The sequence below is a fragment of the Panicum virgatum genome, chromosome 2K (genome assembly GCF_016808335.1).
Source record: "Panicum virgatum strain AP13 chromosome 2K, P.virgatum_v5, whole genome shotgun sequence".
NCBI classification, from domain to species: Eukaryota; Viridiplantae; Streptophyta; class Magnoliopsida; order Poales; family Poaceae; genus Panicum; species Panicum virgatum.
This window is the reverse complement of record NC_053137.1, coordinates 37070096-37089764: the sequence shown is the minus strand read 5'-3', so window position 1 is coordinate 37089764 and position 19669 is coordinate 37070096.

Sequence of the window (19669 nt, the reverse complement as noted above, 5' to 3'; positions counted from 1 at the left end):
TTTTTAATGAATTTGTTAATAATCTTATGCAACTTAATTCTGGAGCCGACCCTCTGTGCCGTGTACTTGAGTGGTTTGTGCGTCCTTAAAAGTATGTTTTGTTAGAAACCTGGTTAGGGGGCCAGCACGGTGCTTAGTGCTTGGTTGGCCACTCTTCCTAAGGACTGGTTCATAGAGCGACAACCTGGGACAACAGCGCTACCACAAGACTGGAATGGGACGGTCTTGGCTTACTAATTAGGTCATTTGGTTCGGGAGTAACTTACCGACGGGGGCAAGAGGGGGGGTGAGCTTCAATGGTCCTTGCGCTGCGAGGCTTGGTCTGTGTTATCTTGTACCCCCTCGAGGTGGGCCCCACCGTTGCAGAGCCTTAATCCTTAGCGGTTACACCTTTCCAACGTGGTCCTTTGTAACGGCCTCGTAGTGAGTTTGCTAGTCATCTCTCCTACGGAAGTGTGACAAACAACTAGCGTTAGCTCATGACTTGTGGGTAAAGATGTCCAACCTCTGCAGAGTGTAAACTGGTATACTAACCGTCCTCACGGTTTATGAGCGGCCCAGATCCTCCTTTGATTAGTGGGGTTATCTTCCTTTGATTAGGGGCGGTTCCCTGGGGGGTTTGGTTTGATTTGGTTCTCAGTAGTTCATAATTAATTTTGATTAATTACTATGTAATTGGGGTTTATGGTAATTCACCAATTCGTAGTAATTAGCTTAATAAAACTTTGCCAAGACTCAAAAGCTAATGTAGTTGTGTCAGCCAACCTTAGAGCCTCATAGTTTGTGTTATACTTGTTGAGTACAAGTTGTGTACTCACTCTTGCCTACTCTACTCTTTTCCTCTTGTTCTTTTTGGGGATACTCTACTGCTGCTCAGTTCCCGCGATGCGGAGGAGTTCACCCAGAGCTAAACCAGGAGTACGAGGACTTCTAGGTGGTCGTATCCCAGTCGACATCCCTGTGGGCGCCAGCAGCTTCCCGAGAGTTCCGTACCTATTTTACGCTTCTGCAATATTTTGTACCAGACATTTTGTCATTTATGTATAAATAACATTTGTACTCGCTTTATTATATCTTTTACATGATATACTGTTCATCTCTGTTGTATATATGTGTGACTTGATCCTGGCACATATATGATTGCTCGATTTATGTTTCTTTTGTAAGCCGGGTGTTACAGAGTGGTATCAGAGCTATATCGACTGTAGGACGAAAGCCTAGATAGAAACTGGTCAAGTTTTAGGTCTTCTTCTCTCTAAGCCTTGACTGCTGAAACTATTTTGCTATTATACTCCTTGAATTCTAAGATTTTTACTCGTCTTACCTTGAATTTTCTCTATAGAATTAGTTTCCGTAGCTTTGGCCCTGAAGTATCTCACCGACTCTTTTCAGTCTAGGATTCCCTGACCTCAGCACGATAGACCGTTTTGCGACGCGTTTGTGTTAGTCGAGTCGTGTGCTAACCTCGACTAAAGTGTAAAATTTGTATGCCTGTTATTGTGCAAATGTTTGATTTGGATCTTTGGTTGATTGCATAGCTTAGTAGTTAAATTTGTTTAGTGAAAATCAGTTCCTAAGTTAAAGTTTAATCAATTAATAACACTGAGTTAGACCGTTAGGGTTAAAACCATGCACTCTATCATGTCTACTTATCATGCCTAAGTCTTCCTTGCAGAAAGATATCATATCCGTCTGAAATTATTTCTGCAATATCTTTGCTCATACATCTTTTGTTCAAATCAGATGGTGAACACCAGGAGCACCGGTTCCGGTTCTGGCCAGTAGGGGCAGAACAACCAGGGTACCGGAATGCCGATGCCTCCACCCTTGACTCCGTAGCAGTTCTTCCAGCTCCTGATGCAGATGATGGCCACCCTGAACAACACCGTTCAGGCACTGTAGCAGGTCCACGCTCAGCCGCCGCCTCCGCCTCCACCACAGCAGCCCCGCGATAGGCGTGCAGAGTTTCTGAGGGGTCACCCGCCGACGTAATCCCACACGTCTGACCCACTCCAGGCGGACGACTGGCTCCGTGCAGTGGAGCGCCAGCTGGACATCGCTCAGTGCGACGATAGGGAGCGTGTCCTGTACGCAGTAGGGCAGCTGCGAGGGGCAGCTCTTGACTGGTGGGAGTTCCACAGGATTCAAGACCACGAGGCTTTCACCTGGATCCAGTTCCGGGAGCGGTTCTGCAGCCACCACGTCCCCGCAGGCGTGATGAAGACAAAGAAGAAGGAGTTCCTTGCGCTTAAGACCTTTTGAGCTAAGACCTCCCTTGTTCTATCTTTTTGAAATAGGAAAAGCTAAGCTAATCCTTCATCGTACATCTTTCTTTTTCACTTCAGGGGACTATGACAGTGATGGAGTACCGTGACCGTTTCCTTCAGCTCGCTCGCTACGCCCCTACCGAGGTCGCGGATGACCACGACAAGCAGGAGCACTTGATGGAGGGTCTTGAGGACTACATCCCGTACGCGCTGCTCAACCTCCGCTTCGACGACTTCAACCATCTGGTTGAGAGCGTGCTCAACACGGAGCGCAAGCACCGGGAGATGGAGGATAAGAAGAGGAAGATCACTCCAGTTGCTTCTGGCAGCAACACCCGTCCCCGCTTCCAGACGCCTCAGCAGCAGCAGCAATACTGGCCGCCCCAGCAGTACCAGCAGTGGCCGCAGCAATACCAGCCTCGACAGCAGCAGTAGGCGGGGCAGGGCTAGAGGTTTCCGGCACCTCCGGCTCGTGTCTCTCCACCAGCTCCGCAAGCACCTCAGGCTTGTAACACCCGGTTTATAAAAGGACATAAACCGAGCAATCATATACGTGCCAGGATCAAGTCACACGTATATACAATAGAATGAACAGTATATCACAGCACATATCACGTAAAAAGATATAATAAAGCAAATACGAATGTTATTTATTACATTAATGACAAAAATGTCTGATATAGCGGAAGCGAAGCACAAATACAATAAAAACTCTCCGAAGCTGAGCAGGGCGCCACAGGGACGTCGACTGGGAGACAAACGCCTAGAAGTCATCGTAGTCCTGGAAGCGCTGAGCGAACTCCCTTGCGTCGGCAGGAACTGAGCAGCAGTAGCATACCCAACAGGAAAAAGTAGAGAAGAGGCAAGGGTGAGTACACAACTTGTACTCAACAAGTATAACACAAACTATGAGGCTCTAAGGTTGGCTGACTCAACTGCATTAGCTTTAAGTCTTGGAAAAAATTTTATTACAGCTATTTACTATGAGCTGGTGAATTACCATAAACCCAGTTACATAGTAATTAATCAAAATTAATCATGATACTACTGAGAACCATACCAAACCAAGCCACCCAAGATAACCCCGAGAGGCACCCCCCTCGTCGGAAGGAGATAACCCCACTAATCAAAAGGAGAATCTGGGCCGCTCATGACCGTGAGCACGGCTAGTATACCAGTTTTACACTCTGTAGAAGTTGCACATCTTTACCCACAAGTCATGAGCTACGCCAGTTGTTCATCACACTTCCTTAGGTGAGATGGCTAGCAAGCACACTACGAGGCCTTTACAAAGAATCTCGTTGGTAGGGAGTAACCGCGAGGGTGGATCGGCGACTATGGAGCAGGTCTAGTGGGCGTCAAGACACGAAGCACAGACGAGGCCACTCAGCACGAGGGCCATAGAAGCTTACCGCCCCTGCCCCGCAGGTAAGTTACCCCAAACCAAAAAGACCTAATTATTACGCCAAGACCGTCCCATTCCAGTCTTGGGGTAGCGCTGTTGTCCTAGGTTGTCGCTCTATGAATCGGTCCTTATGGAGAGTGGCCAACCAAGCACTAAGCACCGAGCTGGCCCCCTAAACCAAGTTTCTAACAAAACATATTTTAACGGGACATGAGCCACCCAAGCACGAAGCACAGAGGGCCACTCCCAGAATTAAGTTGCATATACCATTAATCAAATTAATTAAAAAGCACCTTTATGTGTTATAGCACGGCACCTAGCACAACTAACCAAAATGCAACCCAAGGATACATATAAAGGATATAAAGTGGCTAGGAAAGTCCTTATAGGCATACAATATTAAAATGCAGTATGAAATTGTATTTAAAGTGATAGGTGGTGTTCATGTTATACTTGCCTTCCTCGTACTGCTCCTGCTACTGCTCAAACTAGTCGGAAGACGGCTGCTTCGGGTACTGGTACTGGGGCTCCTCCGGTAGCTCAACGTCTACTCACGAACACATGGCCAAAAACAATGCACAACATAAACATACAAGCAAACACTAACGAAAACTAGGAAATAGTACATCAATACATAAAAACAGCACACTAAACTAGTCTAACACTATTCTACGCGTCACAACGATCGCGTGGATATAAAGAACGCCTAAAACGGAGCTAAAACGCATAAACTAGAGCTAAAACAAGATCTAGGGGCTTATCTGCGAGAAAAACTAGGTTCCAGGGGGTTTTCTGCAAAAACCGAGGGTCTAAACGTAAATAAAGGTTAGATCTAGGGGCTAACTCGCAAAAAGACCTAACCTGGATTGCGGGTTCTATATCTAAAAAGGTCAGGGGGGTCTGTTCAAGATTTTGGGCCAAACTGTAATTATTTTTGAACTAAACAGGACGGCGGGTTGATTTCAAAGAAAGGGAGGGGCTCTTTAGCAAAGTGGCCAGTCCGAACCGTTATCTAATGACCGGGGCCGTTGGATCGCGATCTGAGGGCGCAGGACGAAAGGATGCACCGATCTAATCTGGAGCGTCCATCTGAGATCGGGTGGTCAGGGGGGTTCGGGCGCGCGGGGCGGTGGCGGAACGTCGCCGGAGCTCTGCTCCGCGGCGGGCTTCGCCGGCGACGGCCGATCCAGCGCTACAGGGGTCCGTTCGGGCTACGGTCTTGTGCAAAAGCTCAAGCGCAATACATGTAATTCACTGGGGCACTCAGAGAGGCGGTCCGGGGCTGGGAGAGGGGTTCTCGCCGGTGCAGGGCGGTGCTAGCATCGCCGGCGAGGTCGACTAGGTGCAACAGAGAGCAAAAGGGGCGGGGAACGGGCACGGCGTGATCGTTACCCTCACTCGGGGATGATGCCGGCCGTAGAAGTTGACGAGAGGCGGCGCAGGGCAGAAATCGGGGCGGACCGGCGGCGGAGCTCGATGCGGCGGTCGTAGGCGTGGTCGATGCGGCGGCGCTCCGGTCCTCTGGACTCCACGGGAAGCCTCGGGGTCGATCTGCGAAGCCGGTGAAGGGGTTAGAGAGGTCCAGTGGTCACCGGAGATGATGGATTGTGGCGGCGCAAGGACTTACCGGCGTGGAGGTCGCGGCGGCGCTCCGCTCCGAGCAGAGGCAAGGCTGTGGCTAGGGTTGTGGGGCTGTGCTGCGGGATAGGCTGGACGCAGGAGGTCCGCGGGGGTTTAAAGAAGGCGCCGGGGATCTTGGGGAGGCACGCCCGTCGTGATCCCGGCGGGGATTGCGGAGCGACCGTTGCAGCGCGGGGAAGGCGGGGGTGGGGTTGACAGGCGGGCCCGCGCTGTCAGCGGCTGGGCGAGCGAGAGCGGGCGATGCGCATCGCTCGGAGGAGTGGGCCGAAGCGGGTCGAACGCGGGAGCGGTGCTGGAGCGAGGGAGTGGGCCGCAGCGCTGGGTCAGCGTGGGAGTGGGCTGAGCGGAAGGTGGGGTTGCGGGGTGGAGTGGGCCACGGGGTGTGGGCCGCGCAGGGAGGTGGCCTGGGCTGCTGCGCGTGAGCAGGCCCAGGAAAAGAGAGGGAAGGAAAAGGAGGCGAGCTGGGCTTCTGGGCCGCGGGAAAGGGAGAAGAGGAGGGATGGGCCGGCCGGGTTTCCTTGGGCTGGGCTTTGGTCTTTCTGGTTCCTTCTTCTTTTTCTATTCTATTTTCCTATCTCTAGCTCTAACTCAAACTCAAACCAAATGAATTCAAATTTGAATTTGAATTCACTCAAGCACTCAAACAATTAAAACAATGCTCCAACATGATGCAACAAACATTTTAACCTTATGATAAAGTTTTAATTACTTAAGGAACAAAATTTAGATTAAATGCAAGACTAACACAATAATCCTTAGAAAATTAAATAAAGCCAATTAAATTTATTATAAAATGCTGAAATTTAAATTAGGGTGTTACAGACCCTACCCCTTAAAGAAATCTCGTCCCCGAGATTTAGCTGGGCTGGCTAGCAAAGAGATCTGGATATGTCTTCCTCAGCTCATCTTCTCGCTCCCAAGTAGCCTCAGCTTCACTATGGTGACTCCACTGAACTCTGCACATCTTGATGCGCTTGTTCTGAGTAACCCTTTCTGATGTCTCCAGAATCTTCACCGGATGCTCAGTATAAGTCAGATCTTCCTGCACATCTACTCCATCCAGTGGTGCCTGCTCCTCGGGTACTCGCAGACACCTCTTCAGCTGAGATATATGGAAGACATCGTGAACTCCTGAGAGGCTGGTGGGCAACTCCAGGCGATAAGCAACTTCGCCTTTCCTCTCTAGCACCTTGAATGGACCAACATACCGAGGTGCTAACTTCCCCTTGACATTAAACCTGCGGATTCCTCTCATCGGAGACACCTTCAGGTATACATGATCACCAACACTGAAAGTCAGGTCTCTCCGTTTGCCATCTGCATAGCTCTTTTGCCTGCTCTGTGCAATCCTCAGATTTTCTCGCATAGCCTGAACCATCTGCTCTGCATCATCTATGATCTCAGTGCCAAAGAGCTGCTTCTCTCCAATCTGATCCCAATACAGAGGAGTCCTGTACTTTCTGCCATACAATGCCTCGAAGGGGGACTTCTTCAGACTGGGCTGATAGCTGTTGTTGTATGAAAACTCAGCATATGACAGGCACTTATCCCAACTAGTACCGTACTGAATGGCACAAGCTCTCAGCATATCCTCCAACACTTGGTTGGTTCTCTCTATCTGCCCATTTGTCTGAGGATGATAAGCGGTACTGAAACGCAGCTTCCTTATCCAATGAATCATGAAGCTGCTCCCAGAACCGTGAAGTGAACTGAGACCCTCTGTCAGATATGATCTTCTTGGGCACACCATGTAAGCAGACAATCCGAGAGATGTACAACTCTGCAAGTCTAGCACCGGAGTAAGTAGTGTTCACTGGAATGAAGTGAGCAACCTTCGTCAGACGATCCACTACTACCCAAATGGAGTTGTACCCTTTCTGAGTACGAGGCAATCCAACAATGAAGTCCATAGTGATTTCCTCCCATTTCCACTCTGGAATCTTCAAAGGCTGTAATAGATGTGCTGGCCTCTGATGCTCAGCCTTGACACGCTGACAGGTGTCACAAATAGCCACGTACTCTGCCACTGAATGCTTCATACCGTACCACCAGAAGCGTTCCTTCATATCATAGTATATCTTCGTGCTGCCCGGATGAATAGAGTAAGCTGTATCATGGGCCTCACTCAGAATCAACATCCTAAGATCATTCACATCTGGCACACAGATCCAGTTCTTGTACCACAAGGTAACCTGATCATCCTCTCTGAAGTGTGGAGCCTTGCCCTTCTTGAGCAACACACGAATCTCCTGCAGCTTTTCATCTTCCTTCTGATGCTGCCTGATCTCTGCCTCTAGTGTGGGTGCTGCCTCGAATGCTGCACTCGAAGTATGATGCAAGAAACCCAGACTCAACTGCTCAAACTCCTCACATAACTCTGGAGGCATCTGGAAAGCAACGGCCATGTTTGTAACACCCGGTTTATAAAAGGACATAAACCGAGCAATTATATACGTGCCAAGATCAAGTCACACGTATATACAACAGAATGAACAGTATATCACAGCACATATCACGTAAAAGGATATAATAAAGCGAGTACGAATGTATTTATTACATAAATGACAAAATGTCTGATACAGCGGAAGCGAAGTACAAATACGGTAAAAACTCTCCGAAGCTGAGCAGGGCGCCACAGGGACGTCGACTGGGAGACGAATGCCTAGAAGTCCTCGTAGTCCTGGTAGCGCTGAGCGAACTCCCTCACGTCGGCAGGAACTGAGCAGCAGTAGCGTATCCAAGAGGAAAAAGTAGAGAAGAGGTAAGGGTGAGTACACAACTTGTACTCAACAAGTATAACACAAACTATGAGGCTCTAAGGTTGGCTGACTCAACTGCATTAGCTTTTAAGTCTTGGCAAAATTTTATTACAGCTATTTACTACGAGTTGATGAATTACCTTAAACCCAGTTACATAGTAATTAATAAAGATTAAACATGTTACTACTGAGAACCGAACCGAAACCACCAAGGTAACCCCGAGAGGCACCCCCTCGTCGGAAGGAGCTAACCCCACTAATCAAAAGGAGGATCTGGGCCGCTCATGACCGTGAGCACGGCTAGTATACCAGTTTTACACTCTGCAGAGGTTGCACATCTTTACCCACAAGTCGTGAGCTACGCTAGTTGTTCATCACACTTCCTTAGGTGAGATGACTAGCGACTCACTACGAGGCCGTAACAAAGGACACGTTGGTAAGGTGTAACCGCAAAGGATTCAGGCAATGCAACGATGGTACCCACCTCGAGGGGTACGCACACCAAGCCTCATAGCCTGGGCACCATTGAGGCTCGACTCCCCTCTTGCCCCGTCGGTAAGTTACTCCCGAACCAAAATGGCCTAATTAGTAAGCCAAGACCGTCCCATTCCAGTCTTGTGGTAGCGCTGTTGTCCCAGGTTGTCGCTCTATGAACCGGTCCTTATGGAGAGTGGCCAACCAGGTAGTAAGCACCGTGCTGGCCCCCTAAACCATGTTTCTAACAAAACCAATTTTAACGAGACGTGAGCCACTCAAGCCACACAGAGGGCCACTCTCAGAATTAAGTTGCATATACCATTAATCAAATTAATTAAAAATGACCATTATGTGTTATAGCGCGGCACCTAACACAACTAACCAAAAATGCAACCCAAAGGATATATATAAAGGATATAAAGTGGCTAGGAAATCCTTATAGGCATACAGTATTAAAATGGAGTATGAAAGTGTATTTAAAAGTGATAGGTGTTGTTCATGTTATACTTGCCTTCCTCGTACTGCTCCTGCTGCTGCTCAAAGTGCTCAGAAGACGGCTGCTCCGGGTACTGGTACTGGGGCTCCTCCGGTAGCACGGCGTCTACTCACGAACACATGGCCAAAACGAGGCACAACAATAAGCATACAAGCAAACACTAACAAAAACTAAGAAACAGTACATCAATACATAAAAACAACACCCTAAACTAGTCTAAAATTATTCTACGCGTTACAGCGATCACGTGGACATAAAGAACGCTTAAAACGGAGCTAAAACGCATAGCCTAGGCCAAAAACAAGTTCTAGGGGCTTATTTGTAAGAAAACTGAAGTTCCAGGGGGTTTTCTGCAAAAACTGAGGACTAAAACGTAATTAACCATTAAATCTAAGGGCTAACGTGTAAAACCAACGGCCCTGGACGGCGGGTTTGATTTCTGGAAAGCTTAGGGGGGTCTGTGCAAAGTTTTGGGCTTAACTGCAATTATTTTTGAACTACAAAGGAGTGCGGGTTGAATCTGAGAAAACTCAGGGTCTCTTTAACAAAAGATCCAGGCTGAAACGGTATGATCTATTATGGGCCGTTGATCTCAGATCTAATGGTCTGGAGCGAAGCGGTACGCCGATCTAATCCGGGCCGCTGATTCCGGATCTGGCGGCCACGGGCGAAGGGGCGTGCGGGCGGCGGCGCGGCTCGCCAGAGCAGAGCTCCCGCGGCAGCGCTCGGCCGGAGAACACCGCTAACGGTGTTACAGGGCCTGATTCGACTCAGATTTGGGTCCTAGAGCACGAGCGTGGCACGGGTAAGGCACAGGTGGGCCTGGACAGGCGGTGCGGGGCTCGGAGAGGGTTTCTCGACGGCGAGGGCGGCTCGGCGGCGACAGAGCTCGCCGGAGCGCGGTGCCTGGGCACCTAGGGAGCGCCGGGTTCTACGAAATTTAGTGCAAAGAAGGCGGGGAGGGCTTGGAGTGCTTACCCAGGGCTTGGAATGGGAGGAGACGCGGCGCAGAAGGGTCGGCGGCGAGGTTCTGCGGCGGAGGTGGGGCGGAGCTCGCGGTCCGGGTTGCTGCGGTGGTACTCCGGGCCTGCTGAAAAGCCGAAGAGGTCCGTGCGGGCCCTGTGTAGGTGGTCTAGGGGTCAGAGGGGTGCGGAGGTCGCCGGCGGTAGCAATTGCTTGGAAACCCGCTTACCTGCGGTTGTGGTCTCCGGCGCAAATTCGGCACGAGCAGGGCTCTAGGTCGGGGAAAGTGGGCCCGGGGAGTCTTCTGGTGCCGAGGCGGAGCGGTGGCGGGGTCTGGCCGGGGCTTCGGTGGAGTAGGGTGGTGCGCCCGCGGTGGTGCATAGGAGCGGCGGCACGACGGGGGCGACTCCGTGCGGCGGCTAGGGTTGGGCGGCGCACTGGTGGATGGAAGAGGCGCAGGGGTCGCGGGGGCGTTTAAAGAAGGGATGCCGGGGATCTCGGTGTGCGGGCCTGACGGAGTCACGGCGAGAATCACGGGTGGTCGTTGCTGCGCGGCCAGAGAAGCGGGGAAGAAGGGCCTGGCGGGTGGGACCCGGCCGGTCAGTGTCGCGGGGGTCGGCTGACGTGCGGGCCCGTGCTGCAAGAAGAAGACGCGCGCGCATGTGAAGAGCGCCGACATGTGGGCCGTCCCTGTCAGCGGGGGCGCGGGCGAGCGGCGGCGCGCGCTGGGGAAGGTGGTGGAGTGGCTGACAGGCGGGCCAGCCGTGTCAGTGAAAGGAGGGCGCGGGTCGGACTGGAGGCGCTGGCTTGCTGGGTTTGCGCTGAAGTTGGGCCGAGCACGGGGGAGCGCGTGAGGCGGGCCGGGAAAAGAAAGGAGGCGAGGTCACGGGCTAGGTGCGGGGCGGAACTGGGCCGTGCGGGGAAGGGGGAGAAGAGGAAAAGGCTAAAAGGCTGGGCCGGCCTAGGTTTGGTTTTGGGCTGGGTTCCTTCCTATTTCTTTCTCCTTTCTATTCTATTTCTAAAACAAACAAACATGTTTGAATTCAAATACAAGTTTGAATTCAAACCACACTCACTCAATTAAAAACTATGCATCAGCATGAATGCAACAACAAGATTTAAACCTAGATAAAATTTTAATTACTTGAGGAACAAAATTGGATTAAATGCAACCTAAGCAAATTAAATCCTAGAAAAACAAATAAAGCCAATTAAATTCATTATTAAATATAGAAATATTAGGGTGTTACAAATCCTACCCCCTTACAGGAATCTCGTCCCGAGATTCTGGGCTGGCTAGCAAAGAGATCCGGATATGTCTTCATCAACTTCTCTTCCTTCTTCTGGCGAGTCCTCCGGAAAGACATCCGGGAATTCAGACACCACGCGAATACCATCCGTGGGTCTAGCCTCTATCTGATGAAGAAAACCAGAAGGCTCTATAGCACTGACTGTCACTTCTTGGCCATTAGATGCTAACAAGTGAACTGACCGCTGAGCACAATCAACTCTGACTCCCCACTTAGCAAGAGTATCCATTCCCAGAATCACATCGATACCCTTGGTGTCTAGCACCCTCAGAGCAGTGCTGAACGTTGCCCCCCTTATGGCTATACTGACTCGAGGGCTAACAATATGGGATCTCAACTCCCCTCCCGGTGAAGAGACTAGCAGATACTTCTTTAATGGGGTGGTAAGGAAACTATGCTGCTCAACATATGACTTGGTGATGAATGAATGAGTAGCACCAGTATCGAAAAGCACTGTAGCTGGATGGGAGTTGACCATGAACGTACCAATAACCACATTAGGAGCCTCGACTGCTGACTCGGCCGTCACGTGGTTCACTCTGCCCTGAAGCGGCGTCCTGGGCTGAGCTGGGCGCCCCTGCTGTCCCGCCTGCCGTGGAGCCGGTGAAAGGCGCTTCTGTGGACAACCTTTGGCATAATGACCTTTTTGTCCGCACTTGTAGCACTTGCGGTGGTGGTGAATGGCGCTACTTGGTTGACTTCCCTGTGAACTTAACATCGCATCTTGCATTATTTCTGCTGCCTGCTCTTTGGACTCCTTGTGACTGCGTGGCTGAATCACCTTCATAGTGATAGTCAACCCATCAACATAATCATGGAGAGCTTGATTCTCGACCTGTGTATCTCTAGAGCACTTAGGATCCTTTCTCTTCTGGATGATCTGTAGCTCATCGACCGATGGGGAGTCAAGGAAAAGGGAATCATCTGCTAGCTGCTCTTGATAAGACCTCTTTCTCTTTGTACTGGAGAGCAACCTCTGATTCCTTCTAGTTGTGGCTTCATCTTTAGTCACACGAGCTTGACGACAAGGAACGTCATAGAATTGGCAACACGGACAAGCTTTCTCACCATTGTTCGGGTGGTATGTTGTTTGCGAGGACTGATCTTGTATCGTTGTCGGTTGCTCCACGGGAACTGTTGCATGAACATCATCACCCATTGCACGGTCTCCAAGGTCTTTTTGTTCTGCTGACATCTGAGCTGGGGCAAAGAGGAAACACAGATTGGTAAGGTCAAGGAAGAGAGAAAAACTCCATTATTTAAGGTTCTATCCTATTTAGACAACACTGCACAGGCATTACTGCTGATAATTCCAGATAGGTGTTACATAAATCCGGGAAAAAGGAACTATAGCATAACTCTTCTGTTTCGTGTGAGAGATTCTCAACTTCTCTTGTACTATCTGTAGGCCGGGGTGTCACATCCCTACCCCCTTACAGAAACCGACGTCCTCGTCGGTGACGTCCTTGTCGGTGAATTCCGGGATATCACATCCTCTTCGCACTAGCCTCCTTCTCAACAAACAAGACCGGGGAACCCAAGGCATGATAAGGTAGAGAGGATAGAGTGGCTGGTTTTACCCCCAACGATCTAACTCATTTTATTATTTAATTAACTTTAACTTAAGACTGATTTTCATTAAACAAATTTAACTACTAAACTATGCAATCAACCAAAGATCCAAATCAACCATTTGCATAATCACAAGCATACAAATTTATATTTTAGCCGAGTTTAACACACAACTCGACTAACACAACGCGTCGCAGATCGTTCTATCGTATTATTATAAAGGGGTTATCTAGCTTATATGTATGGTGGTCAGATGACTGATTCAGGCCAAAATCTACGAAAACTATTCTTTAGAGAGAAAAATCAAGGCAAGGCGAGTAAAAGTCATAGAATCCAAGGGGTATAATAGTAAAATAGTTTCAGCAGGCAAGGATTGGAGAGAAGAAGTCCTAAAACTCGACCAGTTCTATCTAGGCTTCGTCCTACAGTCGATACGGCTCTGATACCACTCTGTAACACCCGGTTTATAAAAGGACATAAACCGAGCAATTATATACGTGCTAGGATCAAGTCACACGTATATACAACAGAATGAACAGTATATCACAGCACATATCACGTAAAAGGATATAATAAAGCGAGTACGAATGTATTTATTACATAAATGACAAAATGTCTGATACAGCGGAAGCGAAGTACAAATACGGTAAAAACTCTCCGAAGCTGAGCAGGGCGCCACAGGGACGTCGACTGGGAGACGAACGCCTAGAAGTCCTCGTAGTCCTGGTAGCGCTGAGCGAACTCTCTCGCGTCGGCAGGAACTGAGCAGCAGTAGCGTATCCAAGAGGAAAAAGTAGAGAAGAGGCAAGGGTGAGTACACAACTTGTACTCAACAAGTATAACACAAACTATGAGGCTCTAAGGTTGGCTGACTCAACTGCATTAGCTTTTAAGTCTTGGCAAAATTTTATTACAGCTATTTACTACGAGTTGATTAATTACCTTAAACCCAGTTACATAGTAATTAATCAAGATTAAACATGTTACTACTGAGAACCAAACCGAAACCACCAAGGTAACCCCGAGAGGCACCCCCTCGTCGGAAGGACCTAACCCCACTAATCAAAAGGAGGATCTGGGCCGCTCATGACCGTGAGCACGGCTAGTATACTAGTTTTACACTCTGCAGAGGTTGCACATCTTTACCCACAAGTCGTGAGCTACGCTAGTTGTTCATCACACTTCCTTAGGTGAGATGACTAGCGACTCACTACGAGGCCGTTACAAAGGACACGTTGGTAAGGTGTAACCGCTAAGGATTCAGGCAATGTGTAAGGATCACCGGGGTGTCCGACCCTAGAGGGGGAGGGGGTGAATAGGGTCGCTAATCGCTTTTCTATCCTAGGGCTCAATCTAATTGCATAAGATAAACCTAACACGTCCTACACATGCTAGTTATGACTAAGTTTTATCTATGCTACCCTCTACTTACCCCAAAAGACTTGCAACCTATAGTCAATCCTAATCAAACTAACTAGGAAAGTAAAGGTAAGCAAGAAAGAGTAAATGCGGAAACGTAATGCGGTAAGTAAAGCGGTAAGGGAGAGGATATGCAAACTCCCGTGAAGACACCAAGACACACGATTTAACGTGGTTCGGTTAGGACACCAAAGTCCCTCCCTACGTCCACGGCCACTTGCTCACAAAGAACAAGTGTGATACCGAGTCTCTTCGCTTGATCACCGTCTTGCCACGCCTCCAAGGCTCCCGACAAGCAAAGGCTAAGTGACACCAAGTCACAAAGACGAGGTCACCGCCACCGTCTATCTCGAAGCGTCACCACGGCACCGTCTTCACTATCTTGGAGCTTTAACACCAAGTAGGGGCCTCCTTCCCCGCACAAAGTGTCGTTGCCACTCCACACCAAGTCGGAGGGTCACACGACGAGTACAAGTGTTTGCTTGCCGCAGCAAGACTTCTCTCAAGGGAGCTCTCGCAAGAACTAATCCCTAAACAAGCACTAAGCACTCTAACAAGTGTGCTTAAGCCTATATGATGTACAATGAAGCTCTATGGTGGTTGGAGATGATCTTTAGCTCTAGTATACTTCTTTGAACTCCAGCACACTCAAATGGTGCGGCCTTGGGGGTATATATAGGCAGCACAAGCAAATATAGCCGTTGGAGAAAAGCTGCCAGAAATGTGCTTAACACCGGTTAATCCGATGCTCCCCAAATTGCCATCGTCGGTTTAACCGGTGATACTAAACTGCCCACTGAAAAACTAGCCGTTACGTGTACGGGCAATCAACCGACGCAATCGACCGGTGTATGTAATGTTATCGTCGGTTTAACCGGTGAGTGCAACTGTCCTCTGATCCTTGAAAAACAAACTCTCTGGACAACTGCACCGACGCCATTAACCGGTGCATCATCGGTTCATCCGATGTATGCATTTTTCTTGGTTTGCTTCTGCCATTGCACCGACGTATTCAAACTTCCTATCGTCGGTTCATCCGGTGCCAAACCCTAGCCCGCAGGCCATCTCTGTCATTGCACCGATGAGTACATTTTGCCTTACGTCGGTTTAACCGGTGATACTAAAACTCCCAGACGTGCTCAAGTCAATGCACCGACGTGTGTAATTTGCTTGGCGGAACCCCCGTAGGGGCAGCCCTTCGGGCCTAGCTTCGCCTCTCTTCTCTTTGTCATCACTTGAACCTAAAAGCCTGAGTATATCATCTAAGCAAACACATTAGTTCAAGTGTTGCGTGTGTCATCAATCGCCAAAACGTTATATTGAAATATGGCATGAGAGGCCATTTTCGCTACACAATGCAACGATGGTACCCACCTCGAGGGGTACGCACACCAAGCCTCGTAGCCTGGGCACCATTGAGGCTCGACTCCCCTCTTGCCCCGTCGGTAAGTTACTCCCGAACCAAAATGGCCTAATTAGTAAGCCTAGACCGTCCCATTCCAGTCTTGTGGTAGCGCTGTTGTCCCAGGTTGTCGCTCTATGAACCGGTCCGTATGGCGAGTGGCCAACCAGGCAGTAAGCACCATGCTGCCCCCCTAAACCATGTTTCTAACAAAACCAATTTTAACGAGACGTGAGCCACTCAAGCCACACAGAGGGCCACTCTCAGAATTAAGTTGCATATACCATTAATCAAATTAATTAAAAAGGACCATTATGTGTTATAGCGCGGCACCTAGCACAACTAACCAAAAATGCAACCCAAAGGATATATATAAAGGATATAAAGTGGCTAGGAAATCCTTATAGGCATACATTATTAAAATGGAGTATGAAAGTGTATTTAAAAGTGATAGGTGTTGTTCATATTATACTTGCCTTCCTCGTACTGCTCCTGCTGCTGCTCAAAGTGCTCAGAAGATGGCTGCTCCGGGTACTGGTACTGGGGCTCCTCCGGTAGCTCGGCGTCTACTCACGAACACATGGCCAAAACGAGGCACAACAATAAGCATACAAGCAAACACTAACAAAAACTAAGAAACAGTACATCAATACATAAAAACAGCACCCTAAACTAGTCTAAAATTATTCTACGCGTTACAACGATCACGTGGACATAAAGAACGCTTAAAACGGAGCTAAAATGCATAATCTAGGCCAAAAACAAGTTCTAGGGGCTTATTTATAAGAAATCTGAAGTTCCAGGGGGTTTTCTGCAAAAACTGAGGACTAAAACATAATTAACCATTAAATCTAAGGGCTAACGTGCAAAACCAACGGTCCTGGACTACGGGTTTGATTTCTGGAAAGCTCAGGGGGTCTGTGCAATGTTTTGGGCTTAACTGCAATTATTTTTGAACTACAAAGGAGTGCGGGTTGAATCTGAGAAAACTCAGGGTCTCTTTAACAAAAGATCCAGGCTGAAGCGGTATGATCTATTATGGGCCGTTGATCTCAGATCTAATGGTCTGGAGCGAAGCGGTACGCCGATCTAATCCGGGCCGTTGATTCCGGATCTAGCGGCCACGGGCGAAGGGGCGTGCGGGCGGCGGCGCTCGGCCGGAGAACACCGCTAACGGTGTTACGGGGCCTGATTCGACTCGGATTTGGGTCCTAGAACACGAGCGTGGCACGGGTAAGGCACAGGTGGGCCTGGACAGGCGGTGTGGGGCTCGGAGAGGGTTTCTCGACGGCGAGGGCGGCTCGGCGGCGACAGAGCTGGCCGGAGCGCGGTGCCTGGGCACCTAGGGTGCGTCGGGTTCTACGAAATCTAGTGCAAAGAAGGCCGGGAGGGCTTGAAGTGCTTACCCAGGGCTTGGAACGGGAGGAGACACGGCGCAGAAGGGTCGGCGGCGAGGTCCTGCGGCGGAGGTGGGGCGGAGCTCGCGGTCCGGGTTGCTGCGGTGGTACTCCGGGCCTGCTGAAAAGCCGAAGAGGTCCGTGCGGGCCCTGTGTAGGTGGTCCAGGGGTCAGAGGGGTGCGGAGGTCGCCGGCGGCAGCAATTGCTTGGAAACCCGCTTACCTACGGTTGTGGTCTCCGGCGCAAATTCGGCACGAGCAGGGCTCTAGGTCGGGGAAAGTGGGCCCGAGGATTCTTCTGGTGCCGAGGCGGAGCGGTGGCGGGGTCTGGCCGGGGCTTCGGTGGAGTGGAGTGGTGCGCCCGCGGCGGTGCAGAGGAGCGGCGGCACGATGGGGCGACTCCGTGCGGAGGCTAGGGTTGGGCGGCGCACTGGTGGATGGAAGAGGCGCAGGGGTCGCGGGGGCATTTAAAGAAGGGATGCCGGGGATCTCGGCGTGCGGGCCTGACGGAGTCACGGCGAGAATCACGGGTGGTCGTTGCTGCGCGGCCAGAGAAGCGGGGAAGAAGGGCCTGGCGGGTGGGACCGGCCGGTCAGTGTCGTGGGGGTCGGCTGACATGCGGGCCCGTGCTGCAGGAAGAAGAGGCGCGCGCATGTGAAGAGCGCCGACATGTGGGCCGTCCCTGTCAGCGGGGGCGCGGGCGAGCGGCGGCGCGCGCTGGGGAAGGTGGTGGAGTGGCTGACAGGCGGGCCAGCCGTGTCAGTGAAAGGAGGGCGTGGGTCGGACTGGAGGCGCTGGCTTGCTGGGTTTGCGCTGAAGCTGGGCCGAGCACGGGGGAGCGCGGGAGGCGGGCCGGGAAAAGAAAGGAGGCGAGGTCACGGGCCAGGTGCGGGGCGGAACTGGGCCTTGCGGGGAAGGGGGAGAAGAGGAAAAGGCTAAAAGGCTGGGCCGGCCTAGGTTTGGTTTTGGGCTGGGTTCCTTCCTATTTCTTTCTCCTTTCTATTCTATTTCTAAAACAAACAAACATGTTTGAATTCAAATACAAGTTTGAATTCAAACCACACTCACTCAATTAAAAACTATGCATCAGCATGAATGCAACAACAAGATTTAAACCTAGATAAAATTTTAATTACTTGAGGAACAAAATTGGATTAAATGCAACCTAAGCAAATTAAATCCTAGAAAAACAAATAAAGCCAATTAAATTCATTATTAAATACTGAAATTTAAATTAGGGTGTTACAATGTTGACATAGCTTCTTCGGCTCAGAGCATCTGCATCAACATTGGCCTTACCCGGGTGATAGTGAATCTCCAGGTCATAGTCCTTGACCAACTCTAACCATCTCCTCTACCGCATGTTCAGCTCATTCTGCGTGAATATATACTTGAGGCTCTTGTGATCAGTATCGATATCACACTACTGCCCATACAAGTAATGCCTCCAAATCTTCAGAGCATGCACAACTGCGGCTAACTCAAGATCATGAGTGGGATAATTCAGCTCATGCCGACGTAACTGCCGTGAGGCATAAGCAATCACTCTGCCCTCCTGCATCAGAACACAACCGAGACCATCCTTCGAAGCATCACAGTACACTGTGAACCTCTTGCTCTGGTCTGGCAGAGTAAGGACTGGCGCCGTAGTCAACCTCTTCTTCAGCTCATCGAAGGCCATCTAACGCTCATCAGTCCATATAAATGCCGCATTCTTCTCTAGCAAGGAAGTCAAAGGCTTCGCGATCTTGGAGAAATTCTCAATGAACCTCCGATAATATCCTGCTAAGCCAAAGAATGACCGAATTTCCTTCACTGTCTGCGGTGTCTCCCACTCGAGCACATCCTTCACCTTGCTCGGATCAACTGCAATACCTCCCTTGGAGATGATATGACCGAGGAATGGAACCTCGTCAATCCAGAACTCGCACTTGCTGAACATAGCATACAGCTGATGCTCTCTCAATCTCTGCAACACGAGCCTTAGATACTCTTCATGCTCTTCCTCTGTCTTGGAGAAGATCATAATATCATCAATGAAGATCACCACAAAGACATCCAGATAATCCATGAAAACCATGTTCATCAAGTGCATGAAGAAAGCCGGGGCATTAGTCAAGCCGAAGGACATGACCGTGTACTCATATAGCCCGTACTTTCAAGTGAATGCCGTCTTCAGAATATCCCCAGGACGGATCCTCAGCTGAAAATAACCCGAACGAAGATCAATCTTCGAGAATATACGAGCACCTCGAAGCAGATCGAAGAGATCCTCAATACGGGGCAGTGGATGCTTGTTCTTGATAGTAACTATATTCAGCTCCCGATAATCGACACACATCCTCTTCGAGCCATCCTTCTTATCTACTAGCAACAATGGAAAAGCCCAAGGAGAGAAGCTGCGACGGATATAGCCCTTGGCTAGCAACTCATCAATAGTCTTCTTAACTTCCTCATGCTCTATAGGTGCCATGCGGTAGGGCCGCTTTGCAATAGGAGCTGTGCCAGGCAAAAGATCAATAGAAAACTCGATGTCGCGTTCAGGCGGCATACCTGGCAAA